This window comes from Tenrec ecaudatus, chromosome 4 (genome assembly GCF_050624435.1).
Source record: "Tenrec ecaudatus isolate mTenEca1 chromosome 4, mTenEca1.hap1, whole genome shotgun sequence".
NCBI lineage: Eukaryota > Metazoa > Chordata > Mammalia > Afrosoricida > Tenrecidae > Tenrec > Tenrec ecaudatus.
The window spans coordinates 173,192,209-173,202,324 of NC_134533.1; positions in this window are offsets into that span (position 1 = coordinate 173,192,209).

Below are 10,116 nucleotides of genomic sequence, written 5' to 3' on the forward strand. Positions count from 1 at the left end.
TTAACACTGCTCACTGAAATCACCCACATAGTATGAGGTAAGAAATTAAGTTCTTTTGTGTCAACTGACCTAAATTTCTTAGAAAATTTGACATTTGGTTCAAATATGTGAATGTTGAAATAGACACGTTGCAGTTTGCCTTAGTAAGCATAATTAGTGAAACTAGGATTCAAAACCAGGTATATGGACATAGGTTTACTGTAATAAGTATTTACCTCTGATACAGAATTTGTTTTTAATTTCTGAATGCAGATCTCTGAAGAAATGTGCACATAGATGAAAAAGCCTGGGCAACCAGTGAATTAAGAGAATGATTTAAAAGTTAGACTGAGCCCCAGAAAAGCTTTGCTGCTTAAGAATGAATACCTTTTTTTTTTGCCTTTTGCAAGCATCAAAATTAGGAGAAAATGGCAGACTGTTTATGTGCTACTTATAATTATCTGCTTTTCTGGAATAGAAGGGTAAGGAAAGCCCTGGTGATAGAGTGGGTTATGCACCACACGCCTAACCACAAGTTCGGTGGTTTGAAACCACCAGCTGCACTGCAGGAGAAAGAAGAGGCTTTCTTCTGGAAAGAGTTATAGTCTCAGAAACAGTTCTAGCCTCCGCTATAGAGTTGGATGGAATCAACTCGATGGCAATGAGTTCGATTCTTTTGGTTTGGGTTTTAAAATTTTATCTTGTGATAACTAGTTAACCTCATTTGCTTACCATCCCCCCTGAAGAATGCCACCATCGCTTCCCCAAAGGAGGCGGCCCCCAAATCACATCTAATCAAATGATATTTCTTGGATTTGCTGTTTCTTTGCTTGCTTGTTCCCTTGCTTCTGTGCTTTCTACATACCTGGTGCCTTTCATGCTTGAATAGGAAAACTACACCTCTAATTTTTTTCTCGAGTCATTTATCCAGGCCAACAGATTTCTTAAGAGTTTGCACTCTTAGTTGTACTTTTGATCTGAAGCAACTTAACCCAATTTAGAAGTTTTAATAGATACAGTTGTCATCTAGTGATGTGATCTTTGTAAAACTGAGTTTTAATCAACTTAGGTTAAAAAACTCATTTTTTTCTTACTATATATAATGGAGAAATATTTTCTTTCTACCCTATTAATACTTGAATTTGTGAGCACTCCATTCCCTATCATTTTTGCTTGCAAATGGACCAGTTATTTTCTGAGTTTATCTCCGCACATTTCCTGGCCAATGTAGCCAATAACAAACCACAAATAACAGGTTGTTAGAAACTTTTAAGTAAATGATAAATCCCTTTGTCTTGTTTTCTGAAGGGATAGTAATGCCACTGGAGCATGGATTGCCACTGTGTGTGTTATCTCCACCACTCAATAATTTACTGAATGCCAACAAAATGTTCAAGTTTCATTTTTCTTTTTTTAATGGAACAAATTTCTGTGTCAGGGTTGTGGTTGTCATGTGATAATAACTACAAAATCTCAGTATCACAATCAGAAGATGACAGGTCTATTTATTATAACTTCTTTTCTGAGCTAAAACATTCAATAAAATTTGTAACTCTTTTAACTGTTCACCTCAGTAAACTTTTCTATATATTCAGAAGCCACCACCCAGATGAATATATTGGGCATCTCCAGCACTCCAATGGGTGCCTTTAATGCCTTTCACTTACACAGATAACCACCATTCTCCTCTTTATCACCATGATTTAGTTTTGCAAGTATTTGAACTTCACATCAATATAATACAATATGCAGTTCTCTGTCTTCTTGAGTCAACGTGTCTAAGAGATTCATCCGTATATTTAACAGCAGCTCATTTGTCCCTTCTGTGTAGTAGCCCATTGCATAACCACCACAATTTATTAACTCATTCTGTTGATGGAAATTTGGGGACTTTCTAGTATGGGGATATTGTGAATAAAGTTGACGTGAACATGTTTGTATCCATTTTTCATTGTACACATGCACTCATTCCCTTTGGTATACTCTGATAAATACCGAGGAGTGGAATTGCTGTATCACAGGTTATAGGGTAGATACTTGCAAACAGTTTTCTAAAGTGGTTTTACCAGCTTATACTCTACCAACAATATATATGTACTTTTCCAAAAGTTGGTATTATCAGTCCTAATTTTAGCCATTTCCTGAGTATATAATTGTAACACCGTTCAATTTGCATTTTTAGATGAATTATGTTGAACATTTTCTTATACTTATTCACTATTCCCTGTTTTAAAGGGCCTCTTCAAATCATTTACCTATTTTAAAATCGGTTTCTTTTTTTCTTTTTTTAAATATATATTCTATGAATCCTTTGTAGGAAATGTGCGTTGTAAGTCATTTCCTGATCTATGGATTGCTTTTTTTAATGGTCTTGTGAACATAAATAATTTCAGTTAAATGCATTTTATCCATGTATTCTGAATATTGTTTAAGAATCGTTGCCTCACCAATATCATGAAGATACTGTTTTCTTCTGAAAACTTGATTGTTTTAACTTTCATGTTTATACCTGATATATATATACACCAGATTTACATATACCATGTGATGGAGGAGTTTAAAGTTATTTATTTTCTATATGACTGTCCAACTGGCCTAGCTCTTTTACTGAAATGAACATTCTTTCCCCCATTGAGTTGCAGTAGACCTTTCTTGTTTGTTTTATTGGCATATATCTCACATAACATACATTTCAATAGTTCAGTCATATCAAGAGCTGTATAATCATCTCCACTATCAACTTTAGAACATTTACTTTTTTCTTGTACCCATTGCCTTCAGTTTCCTTCCTTCTGCCAGTCTTCACCTTAATCCTCCAGCCATCAATGCAGTCACTCTAGCTGTAGCCATCCTGGATTTCATATATCGAAAAGCAAAACAAACCAATAATGGGCCTTTTGATATAAGCCAGGTGACCATATATGTAAGCGCCTCTTTCTGGATTATCCTTTCTAATTTTAACCAATCTTGCACCACTACATGGAGTGTTAATCATTATAGTGTGATACTGGAAGTGTAGGTCTGTCCTTAAATACTGCCTTTGCTATTCTAGCCCTGTAGATAATCTATACTTACCACTAGCCTTAATCTTATCCCTAAACCCAACTCCATCCCTTATCCTAAAGAAAAAACAAACCCTAGCCTTAGCCTTAACCCTGATTTTAATTGTAAAGTTACTTGAGTCCTAGCAGTAATCCTCAACCTGTCTTTAAAAGGAACTACTCCCCCACTATATACATGTGAGGGTACATAACAAATACTGCTACTAGCGTTTCAGTGCACACATTCATTGCAAACAAAACGTGTTTAAACACGTCTCTGTAGCCAGTGGTTGGCTGCAGATAAATTCAGAAATACAGTTGTCTTAGTCTCATTAGGGCACCTTAAAAAAAGTCCAACCAGAACAGTGGCTTCCGAGAGGGTCTCCTGAGCTAGTTCAATGCAAGACCTTTATCTCAGTAGGTTATGGTGACTGTGGGGACTCAAGGTAATTTTGTTAGATTTTCTTGAAGAACACGGACAATCATGGGGGCTTATTCAGAAGAAGTTATGAGAAAACTGAAAGCTGTTTTGTTAAGGAAAAGGCTGGGAAAGTTGCACCTACTTAAAAAAAAAAAGTCACAGCAATGTGCCTGCTTATTCTAGGATAGCAAGGGCTGCTCTACAAGAATCGTGTTAAAAAAGCCTTCCCTCGTCCCCGTTCCAGCGCTGATCTTGCCCCTTCAGACTTCTCTTCCCCAGTTTTAACCGGACATCTCAAAGGTGTGCAGTTTGAGTCTCTGAAGGATGCCAAAACTGCTCATTTGATGTGGCCCTAATGGAAGTGTGCTGAGTTATTTGTGGAGGGGCTGGAGAGATGGAAACCACTTTCAGAAGGATATACATCTAGATGGGGATATGCTGGCAAGCAATAGCTTCTCATGTTGAGGGTCTTGTTTAGTAAAGGGGTCTATGATTTTGCAGCAGTACTGTTTTACTTACCCTCTATGGCAGTTGTTTATTTGGAGAGTGCCTTAGGGAATGAATGCTGCTGTAACAAATCTCACAAGTGGATGGCTCGTACACACAAAAATACTCTGTGCACACCTTAAGATGCTAGGTGCTAGCTCTAGGAAAAAGCTTTCTCTTACTGTTGGCTCTAGGGCAAAGCCCTTGTTTCTGCCATCTGTTTCTTGGTTCCTTGGAGATCTCCATGTGACTTGGCATCAAACTCCTATCTCTGCCTCTCTCTTGTTTTAATCTCTTATTTGGGCAATTGATTCCAGATACAACCTACATTAGTCCTGGCTCGTAAACATAATGAAATTACCATATATACTCGTGTATAAGCCAAGTTTTTCAGCACATTTTTAATGGAGTTTTTGTGGTAAAATTAGGTGCCTCAAAGAGCCGCTGTACTGATTGTACTAAACACACTTTGCAATGTTCTGGGGTGGTTTTTTTTTGTATGTTTAGAATGCTGAAATGTTTTTGAAGTTAAATAAACAGTATTACATTAAAAAAAAATTAGGTGCCTCGGCTGATATTCGGGTCAGCTTATACTCAAGTATATACAGTAACCCATTCCCACATGGAATTATAATCAGAGGGATAGAGGTTAAGATTTACAGCATTTATTTTCTCAAAGAACTCACTGCCATTGAGTCAATTCTGACTCTTAGTGACCCTATCATAGGGGGTAGAACTGCCACTGGATTTCCAAGCCTGTAACTCTAGGAGAAGAAAGCCTCATCTTTCTCCTATGGAGCAGCTGCTGGTTTTGAACTACTACTCACCTTGCTGTTAGCAGCCAGCACAAAACCACTAGGCCACCAACGCTCCTAGCATCTGTTTTCCAACTAAACAAAACTCATCAATCCTACAGGACATTGTAGAACTGCCCCTCTGTGTCTCTGAGACTGACTTTTTACAGGAGTGGAAAGCCTCATTTTGCTCCCAGCACTTACATTGGGGAGGATACAATTTAATCCATAACGTTTCAGTCTTTGGTTCTCCATTTACATCCAGACAAGTTATTTGCAACTGCATAAAAGCATCACCCTTTTATCATCCAATCACGTTTTTATCTTTTTCTTTTAAAACCTCACCAGAAGCACATTTTGTTGCTGGTGCCAAATGAATTCCATATAGACTTTATAGTTCTTCTCACTTCCTTCTGAGCTCACTTCAGAATCACTTTTTATTTCTGTAATTGTACAATCCCTTCTAGACAAGATATAGGCTTTTTACTCTTGTTACTTTTGCTGAGCAAAGGAGACCAGACACAAAAGGGCACATGCTATTTAATTGGAGCTCAAGAACTTAAGAAACCAAATCAGAACACAGGATAGCTTTGGGTTTGGGAAGGGGGAGGGGTATTAATGAAAAAGAACCAGGAAGGGTCTTTTCTGGGTTGGTGGAAGCATTCTATATTTGACCGGGGTTTGAGTTAAACAGCTGTTATGTAAATGTCAAACCTTATCAAATGGAGTACTTGAGATCTATACATTTTACTATATATCATTTATACTTTCATTTCATTAGTTAAAAAAAAAAGAAGAAAAGTAAGTCCCCTTCCAGTTTCATGCGCACCTCTAGGATTAATGATACAAGTATGGGAAAATATTAGGACTTGTAATTTTTATATTATTTTTTGACATAGGTATATTATTTTTTAAGTGACAATAGCTCAATTTCTTATTAGCATGTCCCCTTGTAACAAAGGAAGGACATGGAGGTCACTGCTAATTGGTGCAGTCTACTTGGCCAAGGTCGTGGCATAAAGACAGAGGTGAGAAATAGGAATCTAAGCTTCCTACCGAGGAACTGCATCATACAGGCGAAGAGGTAGTTCAGGGAAATAGCATGGCTCAAGAGCAGGGTTGCTTGGTGAGCGGCAGGCCTCAAAATTATCTTTATCAGGAATGAGCTGGTTTCCCTGGAAACGGGCCTAGTTAATGAATTGTTCCAGACAGCAGGCACGGACATATCCACAGCAAATACACAGAGAGAACGCCTCTTCACCAAATACTTGCTTTCAGGCCCATCAATGCTTTAAAACATAAACTTAAAAGTATTTTTGTTTTGTTTGGATTTTTAAATCATTTTATCAGGGGTTCATACAGCTCTTATCACAATACGTACATACAAATATACATTGTGTCAAGCACATTTGTACATTTTTCAAAACGTTTTATATGTACTTGAACCCTTGGTATTAGTTCCTCATTTTCCCCCCTCCCTTCCTCACCCTTGATAAATTATTATTCTTTTTTCATGTCTTACACTGACTGATGTCTCCCTTCACCCACTTTTCTGTTGTCTGTCCCCCAGGGATAGGATTTTATCTTTTTTTTAAAAAAAATACTTTTATTGGGAGTTCTTACATCTCATCACAATCCATACATTCAAGCACATTTGCACATATGCCGCCATCATCATTTTCAAAGCATTCTCTTCCCACTTGAGCCCCTGATATCAGCTCCCCATTTTTTCTCCCCGCCCCCCACCCTCCCTAAGGACATATTTAATAGCCTCAGTGCCCTTATCCATTTCTCCTCTCCCTTATTCTCCTCCCTTCGAAACAATCAGTTGTAAAGATTTCTTACATTGGATCATTTGATTTCATGTGTATTTTGATATATTGCTAATTGAATTAATTTATCAACTCTGAGCATTGTCTCTTTATTGCCTACTCTGTTAAACAAAAAAAGCCCTGTGGGGCTGTGGACTAAACACTGGGAGGCTAACCACAAGGCTAAGCCAACCCAGCACTCCTTTGGAGAAAGATGAGGCAGTCTGCCTGCCTCCACCCCAAATTTATAGTATTGAAAACCTCAAGGAGCATTCTATTCTGTCCTATAGGATCGTTGCGAGTCAGAATCAACTAAATGGCAGTGGGTTTGGCTTTTGCTGATAAATAAGGACTTCACCCCCTTTCCCCTTTCCTCCTTCCCTCTCCACTCTTTCATAGTTCTATCATTGCTTTAGGGTCTATTAGTTTTTTACATTTAAAATTTTATTCTTAAACTACTTGTTTTTATTCAGTCATTTTCCCGCAAGGTCTCTTGGCTTTTTTCCCTCCACATCCTTTCTTCCATGTCCCCTCCTTCCTCTTCTACCTCCTAGTTTCTGTGAACTCTGCTTTTATATTCAAGTGTTGTTTTAGGTAGGGGCCATTGAGTTGCTTCTGACTCACAGTGCTCCTATGCACAGGGATTGGAACCCTGTCCTGTGTTATGCCATCCTTGCAATTTTCCCGGTACTTGAGGCCACCAATGCAGTCACTCTGTCAATTCATCTCATTGAGGGCCTTCCTCGTTTGCATGACTCTACCAAGCACAATGTCCTTGCCCAGAGACTGGTCTCTCCTAATACCATGTCCGAAGTATGTAAATGAAGCCTCCCTATCCTCAATTCAGGGGAGTTCCAACTACACATATCTTCCAAGACACTTGTTCGTTCTCCTGGCATATTAAATATTCTTTATTAACACTGTAACTCAAACACATCCATTCTTCCGTCTTCTTCACTCCCTGTGCAGCTTTCACATGTGTGCAAGGCAATCAAAAAATAGCACGGCTGGGGCTTGGGGCAGGCTCCTCTCAGTGCTCAACACGCTGCCTTTGCTCTTTACCACTTCAAAAAGCTATTTTGCAGGTTTGCCTGATGCAATATATCGTTTGATTTCTGGAGTGCTGCTTCCATGAGCTTGTTTGTCCTGATATTGTTTACTGGTCCAGTGTAACGATTTTTGTTTTCTTTACATTCAGGTATAAAATGGTGAAGATGAGTCTTTGATCTGCATCAGGAAGTCCTTCAAGCCTTCCTCGATTTCAGCAAGCACAGTTGTCACCTCTATGTCGCAGGTTGTTAGCCGCCTGTTTTTAATTCTGATGCTGAGTTCTTCTTTGTGTAGTACAGCTGCTTGGATTATTTGCTCAGCTCAGCATGCAGATTGAATAAATACGGTAAAAATACACAATACTGATGTACATAGTTCCTTATTTTAGATTACTCAGTAGCTCCTTGCTTAGTTCCTCATGAACACATGAAGCATTCTGTAATTTCCATTCCTTGAAATGTTATCTATAGTTTATTATGAACCACACAGTTGAATGCCTTTTTCATAGTCAAGAAAACACAAGTAAAGATCTTTCTGGGAGGGAGGGGGAAAAAAAAAGACCTGATGCATAGAGCTTAAGTGGAGAGCAAATGCTTTGAGAGTGATTAGGGCAAAGAATGTACGGATGTGCTTTATACAATTGATGCATATATATATATATATGTGTGTGTGTGTGTGTGTGTGTGTGTGTATTGTGATAAGAGTTGTATGAGCCCCTAATAAAATGTAAAAAAAGAAAAGAAAAAAAATCTTTCTGAGTTCTCTGCTTCCAGCTAATGTCCATCTGTTGCCAACACTGAGAGCTCTCATTCCACATCCTCTTCTCTGGCAGCTCTGTGTCAATGTGTTGCTGCAACTGTTTCTTCATTATTTCAGCAAAATTTACTTGCATGTGATATCAATGATACCAATATTTACATTGATAGGATATTAATCATTTCTTCCTTCTGTTGGGTCACCTTTCTTTGGAACAGGCACAATATAGATCTCTTCCAGTCAGTTGGCTAGGTAGTTGTCTTCCATGTTTCTTAGCACAGACTAGTGAGTAGTTACAATGTGGCATCAGCTTGTTGAAGCATTGCACTCCTCATTCTCAGTTCCCGGAGCCTTGTTTTCCACAACTGCCTCAGTGCAGTTTGACTTCTTTCTCTAATACTGTGGGTTCTTGCTAACATGCTATCCCCTCAAATGACTGAACATCAACCCAGTCTTTCTGATACCATCACTCTGTGTATTCCTTCCATCTTCTTTTGATACTTCTGAATCCTATGTATTTTTCTTATAGAAATCTCAATGTTACAACTCAAGGCTAAAAGTTTTTATGGGGGGAGGTCAGATCTTCCCTGGAGGCAGACTGCTGTCTCCGACACCCCAGGGGAGGGCCTGCTCCCTGCTGCTGGGGACAATGGATTACTTCTGCCTGAAGCTTGCAACCATTAGCTTGGTTCCTGTAGGTGGGGTTCACACCCTACTGATGATGATTCCTATGGAGATCCAGAGAACAGGTCCAAGTTAAGCTGCCATCCTGACTCTAGGATCCGCCCAATCCCTCCTCTTCCTATTGTGTGTATGTCCCTACACCACCCCCTCTCATTGCTGTATAACCTATAGTGCAACCCCTTCCTGTAATGTAGGTCTTTACCTGTTATCAGTGGGCTTGCGCACCCCCAAAAGGTAGATAGGCCTGGGTTAGCAAGAGAGAGGGCCCTCTCGCTGGTCTCTACCCCGCTCTCTCCCCTGGCTCCCTCTCCTCCCATTTCCCTTTCCCCTTGTCCTTTCCTTCCCACTCTCTCCACATGGACCCCCAAGCAGGGCTGAGTTGAGCAATGCTACCATGTAATGTGTCTGACTGCATTATTGTAATGTCTCTTCTATTGCTCATGCTCTTGATGACATATATATATCTCAACCGTACAATTGTGCTTATTAAACCCATGATTATTGGTGGGGGGGGGCTGGCCCCCCAAATTCATACCACAAGTTTTCTTCAGTCTTCTGCTTGAGAAATGCTAATGGTCTGCACTTTATATGAACACAGTCATGGTTCTTTTTTAATTATAGTTTGTTCTGAATTGTAATTGTCTCCCATATTTTATCCATCAGTTGATATAAACATTTAAAATCAATCAATCATAATAAAATAATATTTCCCCCCCTTAAGATTATAATGTCATGGGCCACTGAAAGGGCAATGTTCCCACAAATTGAAAAGTTCTTAAACTAACACATTTACTAAAATTCATCTATATTTTAATTATCTTCAAATTTGAATGTTAATTTTCCAGTCTTCTTGGCGTTTTCTAATGAATTTCCTTCTTTTCCCATCCCCATGTGAAGAGAGAAAGCCCTTCTTTCTCACAGCGCCGCTGTGAGGCTCTGTGTAACTATTCTCTTAAGCTAAGAAGTAAGGCTCTTAAAGGTTTCTGACAATTCTCGTCTCAGAGGCCACTAACTTCTCTTTGAATTTGGACTGATTTATTTCCAGATTCGCTTCCAGGTATCATCTGAAATTTCTTTTTATTAGATTAATGCTA